We start from the raw sequence: 26,145 nt of genomic DNA, 5'->3' as shown, positions 1-26,145 counted from the left end.
ATTCTCTACAATCACCAAGACCAGGAAACAATGAATTATGTGGAGACTGTTGATTTTTTTTTAATTAATTGATTCATTTAAATGGCAGACTGAGAAAGAGAAGAGAGATCCGCCATCTGTTGGTTCACTTCCCAAGTGACTGCAGCAGCCAGGGGCTGGACCACGTCGGAGTCAGGAGCCAGAAGCTCCATCCGGGACTCCCATGCAGTGGGAAGAGTCCAAGTAATTGAGCCATCTTCCACTGCTTTACCCTTAGCAGGGGCTGGATGGGACGCAGAGTCTACAGAACACCCACACAGGGTGCCAGCAGCACAGCCAGCAGCTGAAGCCCCGGCACCGTGACGCAGGCTGGCTCCTGTAGGGAGTGTCTCAGTGGCACAAGCCTTTGCCACATTGGCACAATGATGTCACTGATGACATTAGGTTACTGGCAGGTTAGTGACGAGATGCTGTTGATAAGAGCTGTAGAACATTGGACTGTAAATGAATATGGAGATACACTAGTGCTAAAATCACTTGGGACCACGCTGCATTGTGTGTGACAGTGCAATGAGAAAGGAGCTGGGCTGTGGGTAGGACCAGGTGTAGACAACCTCAGATGTGCAAACCAGTGATGCTGGGCAGTGCTGGTAATCAGGAAATCATTGTCTCTGCCAAGAAACAAAGAACTGTGCTGTCAATGTTCCCGTCACGGTAACTTCACATCCCAACCTGATGTCGCGATGAGCCACTGCGGAAGGAGCTGTGGACACTGGGTCATCTCCAGGCTTGGCAGCGAAGCCTCATCAGGAGACTGTGCGGCCCAGAGAGACAGAGAGAACTGTGAGGAGGAAGAGGCGGCTCATGAATCCTCCTGCAACTGGAGACAGAAGGGACCCCGACAGCTCAAACGCTGGAGCAGCTGTGTCTCCTTGCACACCTGCAGGAGGGCACCAACTGCCTGCCTGCCTGCCCCACTGCCTTCCTGCCCCCTCCTCCATCAGCTGGCTCTGGGCTTGGACATAGTCCCTCGGGAAGCTGCCACCATCACGTGACTCTGGCGCAGCCAGAGCTCAAACAGGAAGACACAGAGCTCCGTGTCCTGACGCAAGGCGGGAGCTGCCTTTGGCTATGGAAACGGCCTGTCAGAAGTGCTGGGGCATAAATCTTTAAAAAAAAAAAAAAAAAGAAAGAAAGAAAGAAAAAAAAAAAAGGGCCCGGCGCGATGGCGCAAGTGGTTAAGGTCCTCACCTTGCACGCCCGGGATCCCATATGGGCGCCGGTTCTAATCCTGGCAGCTCTACTTCCCATCCAGCTCCCTGCCTGTGACCTGGGAAAGCAGTCAAGGACAGCCCAAAGCCTTGGGACCCTGCACCCATGTGGGAGACCCGGAAGAAGTTCCTGGATCCTGGCTTCGCATTGGCATAGCATCGGCCGTTGCGCTCACTTGGGGAGTGAATCATCGGACGGAAGATCTTCCTCTCTGTCTCTCCTCTCTGTGTATCTGCATTTTCAATAAAAATAAAATAAATCTTAAAAAAAAAAAAAAAGAAGTGCTGGGGCAGCTGAAGTGCTGGCTCTTGGTCTAAGTCAGTGAGCAGCACATCCTGAGAGCCAGGCACTGTCACACACACTTGGCGAGGACTAGCAAAGGGATTCCAGCAACCATGAACAGGTGCTGCGTGAAGCCCCAGGTTAGATGTGGAAGCTCACCTGTGGATGCAGAGTGCAGAGCAGGGATCTCACCTCGATGAAGCTGAGTAATCATTTGTCTTTTATTTTTGGTGACTTACATGTTTCTTCCCAAACAACTGATTTACTTCTTACGCTTTTATTTATTTGAAAGGCAAATGAATTTGAAAGGCAAAGCAACAAAACGTACAGACACAGAGAGACAGACAAGCAGGCAGAGCTTCCATCTGCTTTCTAGTGGCTGCAACGGCAGGGCTGGGCCAGGCTGAAAGCCAGGAGTCAGGAAGTCAGCCTGAGTCTCCCATGGGTGGCAGGGACACAAGCATTGAGCCATTGCCTGCCACCCCCGCCCCCAACTGCTGTCAGCGGAAAGCTGGATCAGAGAGGGACTCCAACCTAGGAACTCCAGCAGGGGGCGCAGGAGCGACACCTGCTGTGCCAAACACCAACTCCAGAGTCACTCCCTGCATTTTGTTTCTTTTCTAATATATTTTTGTTTACTTGTCTATGTAAAAGGTAGAATGAGAGATATGGAGGGGGAAATTCTTTATTTATGAGTTCTCTTTCCCAATAACCACATCAGCCAGATGCTGGCCAGGCGGGAGCCAGGAGTCCAAGGTCTCCATCCAAGTGGTGGGTCCAAGTGGTGAAGCGCTTTTCCTGTTTCCCCAGGCACATGAGCAGGAATCTGAATCAGAAGCAGAGCAAATGAGACTCCCATACAGCATGCAGACATCCCAAGTGGCAGCTTAACCTGCAACGCACAACATGCCCCCCACCCAGGGCAGTTCATGGCAGTGAGTTCTGTCCATTGCAGCTGCTCACGTCCATTCACAGGATGTGAGTAGCCTTGAACCACCTCTCTGCCCCCCAGCTCTTACCACTCAAACTGTTTCTAGCACAGCCAAAAGTATCCTCTAGTGGGGCTGGAGGACTCCCAGTGGCCCCTGCTGAGAACCACTGCCCCTTCCTAAATTCTTTCTGTTTTGATGTGTTGAGTCACCCAGACAATCCTGGATTAGCCACAGCTTGGGTTTCCTGGAGCTGTGTGTCCCATACAAATAACCCAATGTCCTTTGTGCCCTGGGTCACCCACAACACATGGCCACCAGACCCTGTGTTGTCTAAAGCCTCACCCCTACACACACACACGCACATGCTCTCATTGAGCCTTGTGTAACCTGTTACCCAGTGGTATCCATGCCCCTGTCACCAACAGCATTGGCATGGAGTCAGGGTCACGGAGCTGTTCCCAGAGACAAAAGATGTCTACACGGACGCGTGGAAATAGAAAGAAGCCCAGATGCACACATTGAAAGGTGGGGAGATATCCAACATGGCAAGGCAGCACAGAGAGAGGCCCAGCTGCCCCAAGGCCTCAGCTGGTTACTCTAAGTGGGTCACCAGTGACCCGCCAAGTTTCCAAGCCCTGCCTGGTGCCTTCATGCCCCCTCCCCTGCCTCTGGATTAGACTGGGGATAGGCAAGCTTGAGTTTGAGAGTAAGGAGCTTAAAGCCAATGTGACGGCTAATCATGCACACGAGGCCTGTCAGGTCACCAAGGCCCAAGCAGCCTCCTTTCCCATCACCCGATCACCTTACCATCTCTCCCCGGGGGTGCCAGGTTGACAAGCTCCTGTCCCTTGTCCGGCAGGTGGTTGGGGAAGAGGATGGTTGGGGAAGAGTGCAGGATCCCTCTGGTTCCATCACTGGGGTGCTAGGACGAGGTGTAGTATCTGGGACGATGATAGAGGCCCAATATCCATGGACAGAGACTTGCATCTCGCACAGGACAGTCTCCGGATACATCTGACAGAACTGGAAGAGATGGACTCTCGGATCTCCAGGGCCCTTGAGGGCCTCCAGAGCCCTGATGTGGGGGACAGTAAGGACTTTAAAGGAATCCCAGCCCGTCCCCAAGCAAGCCTGGCACGGTTGCCATGGGGATGCCCCAGTTGCTCCAGAGGCGGCTGCTGTCCTTGAAGTGAGGATGGCGGAGGCGGTCCCTGGCCGAGGCGGGTCGGGGTGAGAGGTCAGCGCCGTTTGGGAACATTCCTGAACATGGTCAGGGGCTGCTGATCCCAGCTCAGGCCACGTCTCCATCACTTCTGCCTCTGATGCTCCCGGAAGGGGGAGACAGGAACCTGCTGTGGGTGAGGTCGGGGGGCCCAAGTTGTGGGTGAGGCTGGGGAGTGAGCCATTATTCTTCCCAGGAGGGGCCCAGGGTTCTGGTGAGAAGCATAGCGTATGAGGGCTCATGTCCTGGAGAAAGAAAAAAAAAAATCTGGCCAAACATTAGCGCAAGTCAGGGCCTTGGAGTAAGGATGCCAAGGCCTTGGGACCTCGGTGGGTGTCTCCATTTCGTTGAGTATTTTGTTAGTAAGAGCATCCGATATGACGCTAAACTTTTAACGAATCACATTTTTTTTAATGTGCAAATTTAAAGAGATTTAAGGTCACCTTTGCTTTTCATGTCTAAATTAAGGAGAATTTATAAGTTTTCCCAAACTCTGAGGTTAGGTTTTCTTATTTCTAAATGAGAACAACCGCTCTTGAAGTTATGGGGAGGATTAAACAAGAAATCAATGTAATGTTCTCAATACAGAAAGTGCTCCATACATCACAACTTTTGGGGAGGAAAAAAGTGCATTTAGAAACTGGAGAGACAAAATGAAACAAGATTACCAGGAACTGCGTCCAGTTTGGCTGGCTGGTTGGAGCCGGTGTCACCTGTTCTGAGGGCAGTAACTATGCAAGGATCAACTTTCCTTCCTTCTTCAGCAGGCCAAGGGGCTGTGTGGGGAGAGGGTGGCTGGAGACGCCCCAACCGCCCTGGGAACCCACCAACTCTGCAGCTCACATCTGGTATGATCCAAGAAGCGCCATCAAGTTCAACTTGAGCAGTCTGAGCAGAGTCACAGGGGCCTAGGGGAAAACACACTTGATCTATACATATGTGTGTATGTTGACCTAGGTTGCTCTCCTATGACCACAAGGAGCAGGACTGAACCAACTCAAAGTTAGGAGCCCTGAATCCCCTCCAGGTTTCTTATGTGGGTGCAGGGGCCTGAGGACTTGAGCCATCTCCCAGTGCAGGCACACTAGCAGGGAGCTAGTGGGAAGTGGAGCAGCCAGGACTCGAATGGATGGCATAAAGGATGCCAGGGTTGCACATGGTGTCTTTACCTGCTACGCCACAACGATTGTCCTTTACACTTTTAGAAGTTCCTGAAGACTCAGAGTTATGTTTGCATAAGCTTTATCTGTTGACAGTCAACAAAGTTTAAAAATATTCATCCAAAGCAACAATAATGAATTCAATATCTATTAACTGATAGAGAGCATACCTATAAAAAAAAAAAGCTAGATGTTTTCCAAGACAAAAGTTGTAGTAGAACAGCGGCCTTGTTTTACATGTTTGCAAATCTCACTGATGTCTGGCGCCACACAAGACAACTGGACTCCTTGCTTCCGCATTCCATTTATCACCAAAGGATATTATGCATCATGGGAAAGCACTTCAATTACCTTTTCAGCTGATGATGCCTGATATTTTATACTACACCAAAACTCAAAGAAGTAGTTTCTTAAAAGTTATCCGCAAGTGTGGTCTTCCTGCATTTGATCATTAGTCTGGGGCCCGGTACAATAGTCCAGTGGCTAAAGTCTTCACCTTGCACGTGCTGGGATCCCATACGGGTGCTGGTTCTAATCCTGGCGGTCCTGCTTCCCATTCAGTTCCCTGCCTGTGGCCTGGGAAAGCAGGCAGTTGGGACCCTGCACCTGTGTGGGAGACCCAGAAAGGGATCCAGGCTCATGGATTTGGATCAGCTCAATTCCGACTACTGCAGCTACTTGAGGAATGAATCGGCTGATGGAAAATCTTCCTCTCTGTCTCTCCTGCTCTATTTTTTATATATCTGACTTTCCAATAAAAATAAATGAATCTTGGGCCCGGCGTGGTGGCGCAAGTGGTTAAGGTCCTCGCCTTGCACGCCCGGGATCCCATATGGGCACCGGTTCTAATCCCGGCAGCCCCGCTTCCCTTCCAGCTCCCTGCTTGTGGCCTGGGAAAGCAGTCAAGGACGGCCCAAAGCCTTGGGACCCTGCACCCGTGTGGGAGACCCAGAAGAGGCTCCTGGCTTCAGATCGGCATAGTATCGGCTGTTGCGCTCACTTGGGGAGTGAATCATCGGACGGAAGATCTTCCTCTCTGTCTCTCCTCTCTGTATATCCGCCTTTCCAATAAAAAAAATAAATAAATGAATCTTTTTTTTAAGTCATTGATCTGTGTTGCACTAGCCACTGATCTTTGACCCATGCATGATTCTGTAATGTCATGCATTGGTCATTTGGAAAATATTGGTCCACCAAGTTTTACAGATGTTCCAAATATTAAGAATTTTCATTCCACACCTCCAAAACCACCAAGCAGGTCCATTTGTTAATGTCATCATCAAGAGCAGATTAAAGTTCCCCAAATCCTAATTTTCACTTGTGAGCCCCACCTTGGCCATGGCCCGCATTGCTAGGAGCTGTACCCTGGGACCGTCCTGGACTTGCTTGGCTCCTAAACACAGGAGTTTCTCACTTGCTCTTAAGCAAAGCCAGTGTTTGAACTCAGTCATGAAAGCGCTTTCCAAGCAGTGAAAAGATGTGCATCCAAGGGTTAAGAGTTAGCAGAGCTAGTAAGTTTTTCTACTTCATGAGTGAAACTGGCCTGTCTTGTTCCCTTTTCACTCCCCTTGCATAGCAAGAGGGGACAAACCCTCCCAAGGCCGCTGGGTGCTGGCTCTCGGCGTCTGCTGGGGTACTGTGGTTCTGCCCATTGTCGTTCTTGCAAACACGGATCAGGGGAACGCGGCAAACAGCAGCTGTGGATGTGAGAGTCGGAGAGATTCCCAGCGATCCTTGAGCGGTGTCTTGAGCCCCGAGGTTCCAATTAAAGAATGAGAAGAGTCATGTTGACTTTCTAAATGACATTTTTAGATGTCACTCCCAGGCATGCAAAATGCTTTCACAAATAACCCGTGGAAAGAAAAAAGACCGCTCCATCTGTGGGTACTATTTGCTTTACTTCCTCAAAAAACAAAAAGGGGGCGGGGGAGTGAGAACCGGCCTAAGCCCATGGGAGTGGATCAGGCATGTGAAGTCATCCATCACGCATGTCATGGTGAGCAGCCACAGTCATGGGACCAAAAAGGCAAGGGGCGCTGGGAACTCCGGGCCCTCCACCACCTTCCCCCACACTCCCACTAGCTGCAGCCCCCTCCACAACCGGTCAGGTCATAGCCCCTCTCTCTCTCTCTCTCTCTCTCTCTCACACACACACACACACACACACAAACACACACTATCCCACAGCCATATCAAGCTACATGCAAAGTCTCATCAGCCAACCGTGTTCATAGCCACACAGTGCCTGCACAGCCGCTCACTGTGTCTCAGTGTGGCTCACTTGACAGTATCAGCTGCCCGCACATCCCTAACTGCAAAGCATGAGAGCATAGCTTTCAGAAACAGACTCAAGTTCGAGGGCTGACATCCCCAAGCGCTGGTGTTCAGCAACATGTTGAACCTGCCTGAGACCGAGCCCCCAGAAGATGGATGCCAGAAAAATAATCAGGCGGTGGCCGCACTATGTCTGACCCTAGTCCCACTGCCACCACTCCCCCACACACATACTCCCCGCCCCGCAGCCTAGGCCCTCTGGCAGGTGGGAACCCAGCTGTAACTGTCGTGTGTGGCTTTTGTCACCAGAGGGCACCAGGGCTCCAAGGTGTCTGTGGGGGGCTGCTGGAAGCAAATATGCCAGAAAGGCCAGGATTCCTGGACACTGGGGGGGAGGGGGGGAAGTGGGCTGGGCAGGTGTGGCGATGTGTATGGGCTGGGTAACCCCTGGGAACCCCAGCCAGGACTCAGGCCACCTTGGTTTGCTGCTGATATGGCAAGGATCTCCTGGGGAAGATCCCACTCTGGGAAGGAAGTTGAGCATGCGTTCTACAAGCCAGGCTCTCTTCTACGCCTGTCTCAAGCGAAGTTAGCTGCCCCACTTTGTTAGCACTATTGCCACTGACAGACACCCCTGCCGGTATTCCTGGGGAGGGATACTGGAGGAACCGAGGTCCAAGTTTAGACCTGGGATACACTGTGGGGGCAGGCAGCTGGCTTCACCATCCTGACCTAACCACGCTTCCTCCTTGCTCTCACAATGACCCACCGCCCCTTCCTGGGGTCTTGCCAGGACTCCCTGACCCCAGCTGTCTGCCCTGGAGCTCTTCCAAGCCCAGCTGGCCCTTTCCCAGTTTCCACTCTGCTCCCCCTGGGCCAGCCCCTGGTAAGAGGCTTATCAGACATGTGGGGGGGGACAGATAATTCAGGGCCTCAGCAGGGCTTATCCAGCTCTGCCATCCCCAGCTGCTGGGGAGCAAGGACTGGGGGTTGGGGAGGAGCTACAAGCAGATGGAGCCCCACCCACCCAGGCAACACCACGCTAACCTCCTCACTCCCTGCCCCCAGGCCCAGGGCCTGTGTCACTCTTTGTGATGTCATAGCTCCATGATGTAATTGTTTGTGGTCTTGCTCAGGCAGGCCTGAAGAAGTGAGGTCAGACAGGAGCCCTGTCCAGGCTCCAGATGACCAGGTAAGAGGAGCAGGTGGTGTTACAAGATCCTCCCCAGGCAGGCAGTTGTTTCTGGTATTGTCTGTACCACTTGTAGCCATCCCTCTTCCTGTCTTCCCCACCCATGGAAGGCCCTGGGTCCAGCACCGGCGAGGCAGGGGCAGGGGGAGAATTCTCCAGGGTTATTACAGAACAGCTCCAGAATCAGCCTCCTGCTAAGCAGCCAGCCCTTTCCTCCCTGCAGTGGGCCTGAGGGGAAGAGAGGAAGGGGAGGGAGAGCATGACCAGACATTCCAGACTGATAGAGCCAAACCTGCTCAGATGGTCACACACACCAACTTGCTGATGCGGCACGCACAGCCTCACAGCAACAGGATGAGGGCCACCCACACTCCCAGCCAGTCCCACAGGCAGCCCCACATCGCTTCACTGTGCCACCAGGAGAACAGGAACTCTTCTCTCCCCTGGCTGGGTTCCTAGAGAGTGGCACAACTCCCAGGCCAGAGCAGACGCACATGATATTTTGGTGAGTAACTGGATATTCGTTGATGCTGGCTCTGTGACCGTAGGTGAGGGTAGGGTTCTAGACTGGGCTGGGAGCACCGGGAAAGCACCACTCCCAGCCCAGCTTCAGTCAAGGGGCCTCTCTGGGTGGTGCCTGACCTTAAAGAGACCTTGGTGCTACAAGGGCCATCACATCCTCTTCTGGTGAATGGGATACTGGTGCTCCCTAAGTTGGATGCTCTGGACACAAGTTGAGCAACATTAATAGAAGGCCCTTAGAGTGGTGGGCACTGCAGGCTCTGGGGACTGAGAACTTTGGGTTCAGGTTCCTCTCCAGGGCAGGCGCTCTGGCACCCTTGGCTTGGAGAATTAAGGACATTGGGAGTTAAGGAGTATTTAGGAGCCTAGATGTACAGGTGCTCTGGAGTTTGGGATGACCCCTAGCCCGCGGTCATGTTAGAGCTTCCGGTCTGCCTGGTTCTAGCGAAGATGCTGAGGTCCTAGAGAGCGGCTCGTACTGCCTGAAAGGAAGGCAGAGGGGACAGAGAAAACCCAACATGGTACCACAGAGGCACCTGGAGCCCCAGACAGGGCTCCTGGGTTTGGAACCTGTCTAATGCACCCCACTATATTGGCAGAGGGCAACAAGGGTGGCTGACACTGACCACTGAGCCTCAAGCACAAGAAATGAAAACCCTCAGAGTAGGCCAGTTTAAATGCAGTTGTAAAAGACACACTTTCTTTTCATTTTTTATTATATTTTTGACAATCTTTACATAGTTAATTAGGGTAAAAAGGTTCCAGGGCTATAGGAAAGTGGGTAAGACTATTATTTCCATATTGTTTCCTTCACGTATCTGAGATTAAGGCGGATATTGAGGGAGAAGCCCCACCCAGTTTCCCACCCACCCCAGGTCCCGGATTTGGGGCATGCTCTGAGATTGTTGCTCAAGTGGTTTTGATAGTTCACCAGTTATGAATCGCTGCCAATCTCACCACTCCAAGCACAATGAGGTCATCGAAGAATCCACTGATTGACATAGTCAAAAGACACACTTTTCAGTCCCGAGATGCTGAGTTTGGCTGGGGAAGGTTAGAAAGGGAAAAAGCAGAAGAGATATGTTCCTGGGGAAGAGTTACAGAGAATTGGGCCAAGAGTGGAGGGAGCAGGTGAGTTTGTCCTCAGGGCTTGGAAGGATGGACTTCCCAGCAGCGTGATGGCTGCTGGAAGCACCTGAGCCACATTGGACTCAATGCTTGGGGATCTAGCCCCAGCCACCTCTGCCAAGCAGTGGGCGAATCCAGGGCTTGCAGGTGGTCAGAGCACTAACTGGCACCGGGCTTTGCCCCCTGGCCGCCCAGGAGTGAGCTCTGGGCTCTTGGGGGGGGGTGGAATTACTGCCTAGAGACATCTATGAATAAGGCCACTATATGCTTACATCATGAATCAATCCTGAGGAATCCCAACAGGGCCACTGTACTTGCAGGTAAGCGAGGGGAATGGGACCTGGTGGTTTGGAGGGGAGAGACTGGAAGATCTGTACAGGACAGACTGATACACCAGCCCACATGGGAGTCCTAAGTAGGGTTTGTTAGCATGGAACATTGTTGACCACCACATGCCAGTCCACTTGAAAGCTAGGGCTGGGGGCCTGTCTAGCAGGACTAGATCCCAGCAGCAGGCTGAATGTCTGAACAGGGGATGGGTCACCTTAGGCAAGGTCGTGTTACCAACCAGCATGCAAGAGAACCAGGTTCGGGGGTAGATCCTTTAGGAGACATGTGGACCAAACCCTGTGGAAATATAGTACCATTGTTTATTGTTTAGCTCAAGAGTTGGGGTGATGATGGGCTGACCTGGTGTGACCATGGAACCTGCCACACTCACGGGTACAGGGAACGAGAATAGTCTGGGAAGGTCCAGCCTACAGTATCCACACGTGCATGCTAAAACAGAGTGTGGGGCAGGCCGGGCCGCAACATTCACCAGCTCATACAAGGCCAAGATGGAGGGACAGGCTATGCCAGGCAAGGGCCTAACAACCACTGGCATGTGTGAGATCTAGATCTGAGAGTGGGCCAAGTGGGGGAACTTGACCTAGTGGCTCATAACTCCTTCTGGTGAGCATGTGGTCCAAGCATGGGGGTTGAGCAGTCTAGGCAAAGTCCATTGGCAAGTCTGTGGGTTGGTTTTTGAAGGGGATGGACCGGGCAGTGCCAAGCAAACCTTAGCTCACTGGCAAGTGCAGAAACCAGGCTGGAGCACAGGTCATGTTGGGCTGAGCTGTCCTGCCTACTGGCTTGCGTGAGCCAGGAATGGGAGCAGACTGAGCAGGGCCAGGTTGCAGCACCCCTCCAGCAAGGGTTGGGACTGGAGGCAGACTAGCCTACAGCATCCAATGGTAAAGGCCAAGATAGGTGAGGGACACTGACACACACAAGATCTGTGGTTGGGAATCAGGCCTGGTTAGGGAGCAAAGGGGACACCCTGGTTGGGTTGTGGTTCCCACTAATGAGTGTGAAGGCCAGAGTATGTGCTAGTATCTGGTCTGGACATGGTTGCACTGTCCCTCAACACAAGTGTGGACTGAATCTGGGGTATGCCAGATTGGGCTAGACTCCAGCATCCACTGGTCCTTATGGGAACCAAGGTAGGTATAGGACAAGCTTGGTTAGGTCTCTGCCTCTAACCATGGCTCTGCTGAGCCATGTGTGAGCTGTGTCTGGGTGTGGACCAGGCTTGGCTGAGCTATAACACCCAACAGTAAAAACTGAATGCCTTTGGGTCCGGCGTGATAGCATAGTGGTTTAAGTCTTTGCCTTGCACGCGCTGGGATCCCATGTGGGCACCAGTTCTAATCCCGGCGGCCCGCTTCCCATCCAGCTCTTTGCTTGTGGCCTGAGATAGCAGTCGAGGACAGCCCAAAGCCTTGGGACCCTGCACCTGCGTGGGAGACCCAGAAGAAGTTCCTGGTTCCTGGCTTTGCATCAGCTCATCTCCAGCCATTGCAGCCACTTGGGGAGTGAATCATTGGCCGGAAGATCTTTGTCTCTCCTCCTCTCTGTATATCCGTCTTTCCAATAAAAATAAATAAATCTTTAAAAATACTGAACAGGTGAAGTCCAAAGACCACTGTTTCTGCTAGGATAGGAAGTGGACTGAGTAGGGCTGACTCATGGACCCACCAATGGGCATGAGATCTGATATTAGGAGAGATTCTGATGGAGGAGCTTGGGGAACTATGCTGTCGGGAAACTACTCTTGCAGGTGAGTGCAAGAGGGTGCAGCTCAGACCAGGCCAGGGAATGGTACCCACTGGCATACATTTGATGCAGGTTGGGGGCGAAGCAGGCTGGGCCAGTTCATATTACCCAATGGTGAATCTTAGAATCAGAACAGAGTGTGTGTCGGGCTGGGTTGGGTCACAACACAATTCAGTTCATGTGTAGGTCAGGACTAACCTTGTTGGCTAGACTAGGCTAGGCTGTAGCCCCCACCAGTGTGAGCAGGAACCGGCGGCGGGGGGGGGAGGCAGGGTGCACGCCAAGCCCAGCCAGGCTACAGCACCCTCTGGCAAATGTTGAGGCAAGGGAGGCCATGCCATACTGGGTCACAGCACCTAACCAACGTATGTGAGACCAAGGGGGAGGGGGAGAACCAGGTAGGAGGTTGCGAGGGGCTTCCCTGCTGGACCATCACTCTGACTGGAAAGTGTGAATTAGGATAAGGGCAGACCAGGCTGAGCAGGGCTACAATACCTGTTGGCCTCATGTGAGCTAGATCAGGAAAATGCCAGGCTGGGTTGACTGTTCCTTCTGGTGCATGCAGAAGCCAGAGTAGGTGACGGTTGGCCATTACCACAGCATCAACTGGCAGATGCTGACACTGGAGGGGTGGCAAATTCTGTCAAGTTAAACTACAAAACGACCTTGAGAATGCAAGGTGTGGGAGTGGAGTGGACCAGTAGAAAATAGTGGGCACATCCCTCTTGAGTTGCCACTCCCACTGGAGAGCATGAAAACCAGGACTGGGGCAGCCATGGCTAAACAGAGAGTGACACATTGGCACATGTGAGGGCTGGATAGTGGGGTTACTTGAGTTGAACTAGGCTTTAATGCCCATTGACAAGTACGAGAGCTAAATGGGATGTGGGACAGACTGGACCAGTCTGCTGTACATACTAACAAGCATGCGAACCAGGGAAGGGGGAAGGCATAGTGGGAGTTATTGCAGGTCGATTCGACTAGGTTGCAGCTCCCCCTGGTTTGTGTGAGGGCCAAGTGTGTGCTGGCCACAATCAGACTGGACTGCAACACCCACTGGTTTGCGTGGAAGACAGGGCTGAAGACAGAACTGACCCAGCAATTGCAACCACCAGTGGGTGCATAAGCTGATTGGGATGAAGGACTGTGCCAGACCCTGTATTGCCAGGCACACACAAGATTCAGGTCTGGGATCACCTCAGATGTAGTTTTTTGGGGGGCTGGGGGGCGGGAATTCCCCAACTGAATTGCTGGACTCAGAACTGCAACCATGGAGAGAATTGCAGGTTCCGTGATCTGATCGTAGAGTGCATGTGTCAAAGCTGGTCCTCCTCAGAGGCTTAGACGGAGCAGTAGACAGCACATCCAGGTGCACATGGAGGATATGGCAGACCATGGGAACCTGCAGAGGACACCTGGCACCACAGCAGAGGACGGAGGACAGAGCAAATGGATCAACTATCCCAGCTAAGTGTTGGCAGTGAGTATCTGGGCAAAGGGGGGTTCTGAAGTGGACTATGTTAGCCAATGGATTCTGGAGACATTCGTCATGCTTGGAGGAGTGAGATTGGCAGCAATTCAGAACTGTTGCACTATCAAAACCACTTGAGCAGGACCCTCAGAGCATGCCCCACATCAGGGACCCTGGGGTGGTGTTGGGTGGCTGGACCCAGGGTGCAGAGCAGTTTGGAAGGCTGGTTGTGGCTTCTTTCCTAATTTTCCCTCTTACCCCAGATACAGAAGGAAAAAAAAACATAATGTGAAAATGGTGATCTCACCCACCTTCCTGTAGCCCTTGATCCTTATCACTCTAATCAACTATGTAAAAACCATCAAAAAATAAAAATAAATTTTTTTTTAAAAAAATGGGTGGTGGAAATCCTGCAGAACACGAGGAGAAATCGTGGTGCAGCAGCAATGGTGTGGCTCTGTGGCAGTGGCAGTTTTGTCACTGGTGTCTGGAGATTTCCAATAGAAAGGTGGGACAGGCAACAGTGGGCAGAGTAGCAGGTAACATTGCTTGACATAGAAACTCGTGGGACCACATCGCTCCCGGGGCCGGACTAGAGCCAAGATGGAACAGCGAAGTCACAGAGAGGGTGGAGTATATGCATTTCCCCCCCACTTACCCTTACAGAGCACCCAGACTAGCAGGCAGAAGGTGCCATCTTGGCAGCAGCCCGGATCAGTCAACAGAGACCTCCACACTGGGACTGCAGAACAGAAAGCAACAGAGGCAACCTCAGCACAGGTCTGGGTTTAGCTCTCTGCAAGCATCTATTTAACCCTGTATGGTAAACACATCTCACTGTTTCCATCAAGAAAATAGGTCTAGGCCTGGCACAATGGCCTAGTGGCTGATGTCCTAGCCTTGAATGTGCCAGGATCCCATATGCCGTGCTGGTTCTAATCCTGGCATCCCTGCTCCCCATCCAGCTCCCTGCTTGTGACCTGGGAAAGCAGTCAAGGATGGCCCAAAACCTTGGGATCCTGCACCTGCATAGGAGACCCGGAAGAAGCTCCTGGCTCCTGGTTTCAGAATGGCACAGCTCTGGCCATAGTAGCTACTGGGGGAGTGAATCATCAGACAAAAAAATCTTCTTGTCTCTTCTCCTCTCTGTATATCTGAATTTGCAATAACAATAAGATAAATTTTAAAAAAGAAGAAAATAGGTCCATATTCTTTCCAACTCCAAAGACTTGGTGATTATATATATATATATAGGAGACTGAACTGAGAGCTGTCCACTCCCTGGGGCCTAGAAGTCCACCCACAGGCCTGAGTAAGCAGCCAAGGAGGAAAACTCACAGGTGGCTGGTGCAGGAAGTAGCCTGCTCTCCAGATCTGCGGCAGCCTCGTGCAGTCACACAGAGCCTCGGCACCCTGGGGCTGCTGAAGTCGAATGCACAAACACTGTGGGAATTCTGTGACTGTACATGGAAAACTACACAGACCTCGCACATGGTACTTATGCTGGCCTAGGAAGGGGTTACAGCTACTGTGGTGTAACTTCACGCATCACAGGAGTCAAGGGAGTGGGTTGTGTTTACGCTAGCAGTGGTGATCATTGCCTCCCTGTGGTTGCCACCACACCCAAACTGGCTGTCATCCTGGACTCTCACCCCACGCTGACCAGAGTGCACTGCCCACTCCCAGCACATTCAACCCAAAACCCACAAAGGGAAGCATTACCGCATTAAGCCACCATTAAGCATGGTGCAAAGATAAAAACCATCAGAGGAGAAAAACCACCAATCCTTACTGAAAAATGGCCAAAAAATAAACAGAGCTAGAGGAATAACATGAGAGAGGAAGACAATATTCCTAGATTGAAACAGAACAAAGAACCACAAACCCAAAACACCCCAAATAAACACAACATTTTGATCTTAGAACCCAAAAATGAAGAGATTGAGGAAATGTCTGAAAAAGAATTTTCAAAAACAATCATCTACTCAAAAGCAATAACATTCAAGTGCAGGGATTAAGAAAATCTATACGTGGTTCCGGGAGTGGGAGTGACCTAGTAGGGAAATAGTGGGCACATCCCTCTTGAGTTGCCACTCCCATTGGAGAGCATGAAAACCAGGACTGGGGCAGCCATGGCTAAACAGAACAACACCCACCTGTATGTGAGGGCTGAAAGGTAGGGCTGGATGGGTTGAACTAGGCTTCAATGCCCATTGACAAGTACGAGAGCTAAATGGGATGTGGGACAGACTGGACCAGTCTGCTGTACATACTAACAAGCATGCGAACCAGGGAAGGGGGAAGGCATAGTGGGAGTTATTGCAGGTCGTTTCGACTAGGTTGCAGCTCCCCCGGTTTATGTGAGGGCCAAGTGTGTGCTGGCCACAATCAGACTGGACTGCAACACCCACTGGTTTGCGTGGAAGACAGGGCTGAAGACAGAACTGACCCAGCAATTGCAACCACCAGTGGGTGCATAAGCTGATTGGGATGAAGGACTGTGCCAGACCCTGTATTGCCAGGCACACACAAGAATCGGCTCTGGGATCACCTCAGATGTAGTTCTTTTTGGGGGGCTGGGAGGAGGGAATTCCCCAACTGAATTGCTGGACTCAGAACTGCAACCATGGAGAGAATTGCAGGTTCCGTGATCTGATCGTAGAGTGCATGTGTCAAAGCTGGTCCTCCTCAGAGGCTTAGACGGAGCAGTAGACAGCACATCCAGGTGCACATGGAGGATATGGCAGACCATAGGAACCTGCAGAGGACACCTGGCACCACAGCAGAGGACGGAGGACAGAGCAAATGGATCAACTGCCAAGCTAAGTGTTGGCAGTGAGAATCTGGGCAAAGGGGGGTTCTGAAGTGGACTATGTTAGCCAATGGATTCTGGAGACATTCGTCATGTTTGGAGGAGTGAGATTGGCAGCAATTCAGAACTGTTGCACTATCAAAACCACTTGAGCAGGACCCTCAGAGCATGCCCCACATCAGGGACCCTGGGATGAGCAGGAGGTTGGGTGGGAAAAAAAAATAACAATAATAATAACGTGGAAACAATGGTCTTACACACTTTACTGTAGCCCTTTGACCCTTTGTGCCCTAATCAACTATGTAAAGATTGTCAAAATAATTTTTTAAAAAAGAAAATCTATACATGAGATAAATGAAGAGTTCAAGATACCAAATAAACAAATTCAGTGGAAAACCTTGTGAACAGACTTGGAAAAGCAGAAGAAAGAATCTTGGAGCTAAAAGACAAACATTGCAGACATTATTATTCAGACAGAATATAAGAAGAGATGAGAAAAAAACAAAAATAGTGTAGAAGACTTCTGAGACACTATCAAAGAATCTAACATATGTGTGTTAGGAGTTCCTGAAGGTGTAGAAGGAGGGAGTGGACTAGAAAGCCTACTTAGCGAGATAATAATGGGAAGCTTCCGTAATAGGAAGTAGGGGATCCAAGTACAGGAAGCACAGACAATAACTTCTAGACAGGACCAGAAGATATATCTACACCATGACACATTGTAGTCAAGTTTTCCACAGTAAAATATTTTTTAAAAAAAATAGATTCTAGAATGTGCATGAGAGAAAAGACAGGTTACCTCCAGAGGATCTCCCATCAGACTTAGACCTGACATCTCATCAGAAGCCCTGCCAGCTCGGAGAAAATGAAAAGATGCTAAAAGAAATTGCCAATCCAGAATATTATGCACAACAAAGCTTTCCTTTATACCTGAAGTTGAAATAAAGACCTTCCAAAACAAACAGAAATTGAAAGAATTTGTTACCACCCACCCAGCCCTGCGAACAATGCTGAAGAATGTGCTACCCAGTGAAACAGAGAATGGTAATTCCTATAATGAAGGAAGGCGAAGATAGAGAATTTCCTAGTAAAAGCACAAAGGAAATCCAAACCCAACATTGAGAATATTTATGTTAAAATGGTGGTATCAAGTCCTCACCTTTCAGTAATAACTCTAAACGGGCCCAACACAATGGCTCCATGGCTAAATCCCTCCCTGTGTCCGCCAGGATCCCATGTGGGCGCCAGTTCATGTCTAGCCATCTGGAGAGTGAACCAGAAGATGGAAGATATTTCTCTCTATCTCTCCTTCTTTCTATAAATCCGATCTGCCTTTCCAATAAAAATAATAAATCTCTTTTAAAAAAATATATAGGCTGGCTGACTGGATTAAAAACAAGATTCATCTATTTGCTGCCAACAAGAGACAGACCTTATCAACAAAGATACACACAAACTGAAAGTGAAAGGGTGGAAAAAGATATCCCACAGAAGGACCCAGTGCGATAGCCTAGCACAGAACAGTCCTTGCCTTACATGCACTGGGATTCCATATGGGCTCCGGTTCTAATCCCAGCAGACCTGCCTCCCATCCAGCTCCCTGCTTGTGGTCTGGGAAAGCAGTCTAGGATGGCCCAAAGCCTTGGGGCCCTGTACTCACATATGAGACCTGGAAGAGGCTCTGGGCTCCTGGCTTTGGATCGGCTCACCTCCAGCCATTTTGGCCACTTGGTGAGTGAATCATCGGATGGAAGATCTTCCTCTCTTTCTCTCCTCTCTGTACATCTGACTTTCCAATCCAATAAAAATAAAATAATGTTTTTAAAAAAGACATTCTATTTTAACAGATGGCAAGAATAAGGTGTAGCCAATCTTACATCAGTCACAACAGATTTTAACAGGAAAACTATTAAAAGAGATGGAGAAAGACAGTGCCTAATGATTAGGGGGTCAAATCAGTAAGAAGTAACTATACTAAACGTATATCCATCTGTTGCATATCTGATGGCAAAGGCCAAGATGGGAGATGGGCTCTGCCGAGCTGAATCAGAGCAACCACTGTCATGCACAAGATCTGTGGCTAGGAACAGGCCTGGTTGGGGAGCTAAGGAGACACCTCAGCTGGGTTTAGTTCACACTGGTGAGCACAAGAGCTGGAATGGGGGCAACGTTCTGGGCTGGGCATGACTACAGTGTCCCTCAGAAGAGGTATAGACTAGATTTGGGCTGTGCAGATTGGGCTAGACTCCAACACACACTGCACCCACTGATGCCCAAGAGGGTAGGTGTAGAATGGGCTGGGTTAGGTCTCTACCCCACATGAGAGCTGTATCTGGGCATGGACCAGGTGTGGCTGGGCTGTAGCACCCAACAGTAAGAACCAGAAGGAGTGTGAGCCGGTTGGGCAAGGCCACTTTTCCTACCAGGACAGAAGGTGGAGTAAACCAGGCCATGCCAAGGAGTCATCAGCGTGCACAAGACCTGCCACTGGGAGGAAACCTGATGGAGGATCTTGGGGAACTCCTCTGTCACGACACCGTTCCTGCAGGTGAGTGCAGGAACCAAGGCTGGGAGCAGCCCAGACCAGGCCAGGTTACAGTACCCACTGATATATGTGTGGGTCAGGTCTGGGGGTAGACCAGACTGGGCCAGTCCATAGCACTCACTGGCAGATCCAAGAACCAAGACAAGGTGTAGGGCAGGCCAGATTGGGCCATAATATAACCCAGTTCACACAAGGCTGGGACTGGGGGCTGTCTGGGCTGGGGTAGACTATAGCACAGCTCTCCCCACACCCAGCATGAGCTGGAACTGGGGATGGGCCAGGCTACAGCACCCAGTGGCAAATGCTGAGGTGAGGCAGGCCATGCCAGCCTGAACCTCGGTACCCACCAGCATATGTGAGACCTGGGGGGACAATCCAACCTGTCAAGGGGAACTGCGCTGACTCCCCTGCTAGGCCACTGCTCCTATTGGTTGGCGTGAGAGCTGGGATCAGGAGCAGACCAAGCCGGCAGGGCTACAAGGCCTGTTGGTCTGTATGTTAGCTGAGTTATGGGGAGAGCCAGGCTGGGGCACCCAACTGTATCCACTGGTACATGCATAAGCCAAAGCGGGTGCAGGCTGACTGGGCTTTGCCGCAGTAACAACTAGCAAGTACTGGGACTGAGAGCAAATCCTGTCAGGTTAGACTGCAGAAGCAGGACTGAAGAGTGCAAGATTCAGGGTAGGGAGTGGGCCCTGTAGGGAAACTGTGATCATCCCTCTGCAAAGCTGCAAGGTTTTGTGTTTTTTTTTAAGATTTATTTATTTTTTTATTGAAAAGTCAGGCAGGGCTTTATTGGAAAGTCAGATTTTACAGAGAGGAAGAGAGACAGAGAGGAAAATCTTCTGTCCGATGATTCACTCCCCAAGTGGCCACAATGGCCAGAGATGAGCCAATTCAAAGCCAGGAACCCAGAGCTTCTTCCGGGTCTCCCATGCAGGTTCCCAAGGCTTTGGAACATCCTTGACTGCTTTACCAGGTCACAACCAGAGAGCTGGATGGGAAGCGGGGCCACCAGGATTAGAACCAGCCCCCACATAGGATCCCAACACATGCAAGGTGAGGACCTCAGGCACCAGGCCCAAAAATCTGCAACTCTGGTGAGCACAGAACCAGGTCTAGTGTGAACATGGCTAAATGAGTAAGTGGTGGCACCTGCTAACATGAGTCTGAGCTGAATAGTAGGGTTGGATGAGTTGAGCTAAGTTTTAATGCCCACTGGCATGTACAAGAACTGAATGGGATGTGGGACAGACTGGACCAGTGTGCTGTACGTACTGGCAAGAACGGGAACCAGGACTGGAGGTGCACCTAGTGAAGGTTATCAGTGGTCGATCTGACTAAGCTGCAGTTCCCACTGGTGTACAATCCAGGGAGCAAGGCGTCTGTTCAACAAATGGTGCTAGGAAGATTTCAGATGTCCATGTGCAAAAGCATGAACCAAGACCCCACCTTACACCTTACATAAAAATTAACTCTAAATGGATCAAGGATCTAAATCTATTATCTGAAATCAGAATATCATAAATGCTGGTGAGGATGTAAAGGAAATCCTAAATTCTTGGTGAGAATGTAAGCTAGTACCATTATGGAAGACACGATGGACATTCCTCAGATGTCTGACAATAGACTCTTGGAAAGTTATCCAAATGAAATTTAATCAGCATTTGATAGAATTATCTGCACCTCTATGTTTATAGCAGCACAATTTATAATAGCTAAGATAGGACCCGGTAAGACAGCTTAGCGGCTAAAGTCCTCAGCTTGCATGCGCCAGGATCCCATATGGGTACCAGTTCATGGTCTAGTTTCCCTGCTTCCCATCCAGCTCCCTCCCTGCCTGTGGCCTGGGAAAAAAGTCGAGGATGGCCCAAAGCCTTGAGGCCCTGCACCTGCGTGGGAGACCTGGATGGTATTCCTGGTTCCTGGCTTTGGACTGACCCAGCACCGGCCGTTACAGCTGCTTGGGGAGTGAATCATCGGACAGAAGATCTTCCTCTCGGTCTCTCCTCTTCTCAGTATATCTGACTTTGCAATAAAAATAAAATATAATCTAAAAAAAAAATAGCTAAGATGGTGAATTCACCCAGATGCCCATAATAAAATGTGGTACACAAACACTATAAAATAATACTCAACCATAAAAAAGAATGAAGTCTTGTCCTTTGCAGCTAAATGGATCCAGTTGAAAAACATTATGATTAGTGAAAGCAGCCAGTCCCCAAAAGACAAATATCGTATGTTCTTTCTTATCCATGACACCAAATACACAGAGCACTAGAAAAAAAGAAAAAAGAAAAAGAAAAAGAAACAAACAAAAACCCTGTGAGATTAACATCCTGGAATTTAATTACTGTTTGCAGCCTGTGTCTGTACTCATGAGTAACTGTGGGAATTCCAACTTTCTCTTTCCTCTATTTGCTATGTCATAATATCTTTACCGATTGGTTGGTTAAGCTTGTGATTGTGAAGTGAACGGAAACCATGCCATTGTAATAATTTGAAGGAAAAAATAAGGTGGGGAGAAGAAGGAAGAGTGGGGAGGGAGCAGCGCCTGTGCTTCTAAATCTGTATCACGAAGTACATGAAATCTACTCATTTTATAGAAATAAAAATACAGAGACAGAGTCCCCTCTAAGCAGGTCACTCCCAACAATGCTCAGGGTTGCAGGGGCGGGGACTCCGGAGGGGGCGGGGACTCCGGAGGGGGCAGGGACTCCAGGGGGGCGGGACCCCAGACCAGCCAGGCTCCAACTCCAAGCCAAGTGCACCCTCCCCCAACTTCCCAGCGCCCTCCATCAAGGTGGCCGGTGCTGCCAGCACCCACAGTGCCCTCCAGAAGTGGCCCAAGTCTGGCATTGTGCCTGTTTTTTCATCAGACACCATACCTAAGCTCATTATGGCCATCCTAGCACAGAAATCTTATCCTGCTGGCTGCCGGTGACAAATGAGGAACCCAGCTAGCACAGGGGATCTGCCACTGGATGCAGCCCTCCCAGGAAACTGTAACTGGAGGCTCCTGAGACACGCCTTAGCCCAGGCGGGGTGGGGCCACCCGGCTGCCTGCCTTCCTGTTACCCTGCCCCACGCAGGCAGGCAGGGATGTCTGACCCCTCCGTCCTCCCATCCCATCCCTAAGTTCCTGTTGGCCCCATGGTGGCCTGGGCTAGCTACGCCCGTCCTGCCCTGTGAGCCAGCTTCCCTGGGGAGCCAGAGTTCACCCTGAGGGGTGAAGGTTAAAGACCATCCCTGCTCTGACCTGGGCTAGGTTCAATCCTGCCTCTTTGGGGACTTCATTTTCTTTGGAAAACACCAGCTGCTGGGGTTCCTCCGCAGCAGCGTGGAGACAGGTTTTCAGACAGAGCGTTTCTCACAAGGGTCCCCCAGGACTCGGTGGGCTCTCTCGTGTGGCCACCTGGAACACTGACTGGACCAGGGTGAGTAAGGTACTCATTTCCGCAATTCCGGCTCCAGGTACTCACCTGTGCTTTGTGCTCTGTCATTGTTAGCTTAGCAAATTCCACAGGGTCAATGCTCTCCCACAACTTCCCCAAGTAGCCCAAGGGACCGTCTTCTCTCCTCCCACCCACAGGCCTGCCCCAGGGAAATCCCATACTTCCTCTCTAACTGGCAAAGCCTCAGAGGGTTAGCCAAGCCCACAGCATCCTACACCTGCCTCCAGGCACAAAGTTTCCATGGCTGGGTGGATAGGTGGGCAGCCCCCTAGCCATGGGCCATGCCCTGCCTTCCTTAGGATGCTCCTAGAACTGCCTTCAAGGTCTCTCTCACGCCTGGTCCATTGTAAAGAGGGTGAGGGGGAATCTGCTTTCCCACTCCACCTTGTCCTCAGCCTAGGCTGGCAGGCCCTCCCTACTCCCTTTTTAAATTTTTAAAGATTTATTTATTTTTATAGGAGAGTCACATGTACAGAGATAAGGAGAGACAGAGTTAAAGATCTTCCCATCTGCTGGTTCACTCCCCAGGTGGCCACAACAGCCAGGATTTAGCCGTTCCAAACACAGGAACCAGGAGTTTCTTCTCCAGGTCTCCCACACAGGTGCAGGGTCCCCAGGCTTTGGACCATCCTCTACTGCTTTCCCAGGCCACAAGCAGGGAGCTGGATGGGAAGGAGAGCAGCAGGACACAAGCTGGCACCTGTTATGGGATCCCGGCACATGCAAGGCAAGGATTTAGCTCTTGAACCATTGTGCCAGCCCCCCTATTTCGCCCCTTTTTAAATGAAGCTTATTTAAAAGGTGAGATCACAGACCCTTTGGCCATGTTCAGGGATGGAGTGGGTCCTGACAGGAAGAATGGGAAAGAAATGTTTCTTCCTCCCATCCTGTGTCTGCAGGAAGAGAGAGATCACGCCTCCTTCGTAGGGACCTGGAAGGAGAGTGGACAATGATACCGCCCCTGCAGTCAGGAGACCGATACACTGGGGGAGGTGTGCCATTTGATTCATAGATGCTCGGATGGGATTTGCATAGAGTGAGAGAAGCAAGTCTTCTAACTTGTGACCCTAAGCTAGGTACCCACCTGTCCCATTTCATTCCAACCCTTCACTTAAGGGTTGCTGGAGGGCACGGATTCATCACATCCACAGATACTTCTTTCCTACTGGGCATTGGGCTTGCCTGTCCCAGGCTCAGAAATGTCTGTCTCACCTAATGGATTCCTCTCACAAACCGGAGCATTTTCAATCAGGGCCAATGGCTACATCCACACACCACCCTCATTACTCTGAGATGTTGGGGGCTTCCAAAACAAGCTTATCCATCAGCAGAAGCAAAACTGAGAAGAAACTGTTTGCAGGTAGAGTGCTCTTTAAAAAGGGAAGATTGTATTTCCCAAATACTAGGCAGTGGCACATTGCCCCTGTACAGACTGCCAAGGCATCTAGTTTGAAGTTTGAAGACTTTATTATTATTATTATTATTATTATTGGAAAGTCAGATATACAGAAAGGAGGAGAGACAGACAGGAAGATCTTCCTAGTGACCGCAATGGCCAGAACTGAGCTGATCTGAAGCCAGGAGCTTCTTCCGGGTCTCCCACGTGGGTGTAGGGTCCCAAGGCTTTGGTCATCCATGACTGCTTTCCCAGGCCACAACCAGGGAGCGGGATGGAAGTGGGGCCGCCAGGATTAGAACCAGTGCCCATATGGGATCCCAATGCGTGCAAGACGAGGACTTTAGCCGCAATGCTATGGAGCCGGGCCCTAGGGACTTTTAATGTCCCTCTCTGTGAAGAGGCTACTGTTGAAATAGAGGTGGCAGATTCCATTCATTAGCGCACAGGCTCTTCATTGTTCTAAGTAAAAATTCTAAAGCCTGCCGCTTGTGCTTGTCGGTGACTTTTAGACAAAGTTTCCACAGACTTGGGTACTTGCTGTAGAAGCTGGCCTGAAAAGTTAGTCAAATTGCCCAAAGCAACAGTCAGCTTCCTATGACCCCCTCGATACCCTCCATTAGATGAGCTCATTCGGTATCTTCCTAGCAAAGCAACCTCCGGAGAGGATCAGCAGAAAAGGTGGGGGGTGAAAAACATGTTTGTCCTCAAGTGTGGCCGCCTCGATATGCTGAAAGCAAAGGTTTTCCTTATCTCTGTCCCCTCTGAAGAGGTACTTGAGGTTTTTGATTGGCTCAGGGGTGTCGGCAGGCTTATCTTTGGTGCATACCTCAGTATGTTCCTCACCTTTGCACAGGAGTATACATTTAGAACAAACCTCACACCCACGGGCTTTGGTCTCCGAGATCGGACATCCCGGCATGTCTGAAGCCAACAGAACATGCAAGCACTGGCGGCTTGCGTGTGTGTGTGTGTGTGTGTGTGTGTGTGTGTACTGGAGACTTCAGCAGCCTGGCCTGGGAGGCCCACCCCCAGTGCTGGCGCTGCAGACCCTCCTCCCCTTGGGTGGCAGCCTTTTGTGACACTTGGAGGGAGGAGGCAGGGACGGAGAGACCAAAAATAATTTATGGAGGAAGTTAGGTCCTGGCAGGAGAGACCAGGAGGGCTGGGATGCCCTCTGCCCAGTGCCAACCCCTGGCCGCACACAAGTACACAGGCCATCACCTTGTACAGAATCCCTCTTGCAGGTCCCCCTACCCAAGTGCACAGAGCAAGGGACCCAGGAGCAACAGGCTGCCCTCACAAAGGCAGGGCCGTAACCTGTAGTTGGTCTCTAGGTGAATGTAAATCCCAAACACAGTCTCTCTGGGAGAAAAATGAAAATGAAAATACGTGTTTTCCCAGAACTGGCCCGTCTCCAGGGTGAAGCGGGTGTAGGTTCTAAGAGGCGTCTCAGTGTTTCCCTGGCCTCGGGACTGCCCAGGGAGGGACCGTGTGGGGCCCCAAGGAAACTCAGGAGCACCTGGGACTGACACCTGTTATCTCACCCAGCGCCTCAGATTGTAAATTAATCAAGTGGAATCTCACTTGTCAATCGACTCGTGCACACTTGGCATACGTTCACCAGCTTCTGTGTCCCCGGAGAAAACGTCAAAGCAGTTTCCTGTCTCCCCTTCCCTGAGCAGGTGCCCCACTGACTGTCAGTACTAACCAGCTCCCTCCTCTGGAAGCTGGTGGCTCTCCCCAGGTAAGCTGACTTTCTGTGGATACCCCACTGCAAAGGCCCTGCACCCAGGTTAGAGGCACTGGGGAGCGAGGGGGTCCGCACAGGCAAGCTGGCAGACACAAGTTTGCTTAGTGCGGCCCCTGGTTTTCACAGCCCAGCTCCTTTAGCAAAGAGATACAACCCAGGTCCCTCTGCCCACTAGGGAAGCAAAGAGTTCCCCACCCCCGCCCCCCAGCCGACCGAGCCAGTGGTCTACGGAGGGTTTCAGGAGAAAGCACAGGCGACCGCTCTAGTTTCAGGGGGTAGGACCCAGGCCTTACCCAGCTGTGCCCACAGCCTCTAGCGGCGCTGCTCCAAAGGGAATGGAATTTGCTCTGACTTCTCTCTAGGGGGGACGCAGGCGCAGAAGGCCAGGGGCCTGGCGGGCTAACCGCAGCCCCAGCCCCAGCCCCCCGAAGCGCCCCCAGGCCTCTGGCTTCACTCCAACCGAGCCCGAAGGGGCCCACATCTGCTTCCTCCAAGGGCCTCAGCTGGAGGGCAGCAAGGCAGGGGAAGAGAAGGGAGGGGAGGGGGACTCTTTCGCGGAGCCCGACTCCCAAGGGTTCGCGGGGATCCATCATCTGAAAGCTGGAGCGACTTGTAATTTTATTCCCTGGGAGGAGGAGCCTGAGCTGTCGGGG

The 26,145-nt window shown here is 51.1% G+C and overlaps 1 protein-coding gene and 2 long non-coding RNA genes across 5 annotated transcripts in view; 1 reads left to right on the top strand and 2 right to left on the bottom strand.

The window, feature by feature from the left end:
• Nucleotides 1–2,202: 2,202 nt before the first annotated feature.
• Nucleotides 2,203–26,067, bottom strand: LOC121152326. 2 transcript variants are annotated; one of them, XR_005883256.1, is made up of 4 exons: nucleotides 25,786–26,067; nucleotides 21,028–21,165; nucleotides 3,273–3,488; nucleotides 2,203–2,359 (listed from the first exon to the last, which is right to left on the bottom strand). It is a non-coding gene; the product is annotated as an uncharacterized LOC121152326 (long non-coding RNA). The 2 variants fall into 2 exon arrangements; XR_005883257.1 differs by lacking the exon at nucleotides 25,786–26,067 and adding an exon at nucleotides 23,159–23,269.
• LOC121152327 lies at nucleotides 3,562–4,484 on the bottom strand. Its single transcript, XR_005883258.1, has 2 exons — nucleotides 4,356–4,484; nucleotides 3,562–3,932 (listed from the first exon to the last, which is right to left on the bottom strand). It is a non-coding gene; the product is annotated as an uncharacterized LOC121152327 (long non-coding RNA).
• SLC6A9 (solute carrier family 6 member 9) overlaps nucleotides 25,420–26,145 on the top strand; it is a 34,269-nt gene continuing 33,543 nt past the window's right edge. The window contains exon 1 of one of the 2 annotated variants that reach the window (XM_040974368.1): nucleotides 25,420–25,486. The gene's annotated coding sequence lies outside the window, so the exon portion shown is untranslated. The remainder of the gene's footprint in view (nucleotides 25,487–26,145) is intronic. The other variant, XM_040974364.1, reaches the window with a different exon arrangement.

The sequence above is a fragment of the Ochotona curzoniae genome, unplaced genomic scaffold, assembly GCF_017591425.1.
Source record: "Ochotona curzoniae isolate NIBS_2020 unplaced genomic scaffold, NIBS_Ocur_1.0 contig_2404, whole genome shotgun sequence".
NCBI classification, from domain to species: Eukaryota; Metazoa; Chordata; class Mammalia; order Lagomorpha; family Ochotonidae; genus Ochotona; species Ochotona curzoniae.
The sequence above is the reverse complement of the archived record's forward strand: the minus strand, read 5'-3'. Positions and strand labels throughout refer to the sequence as shown.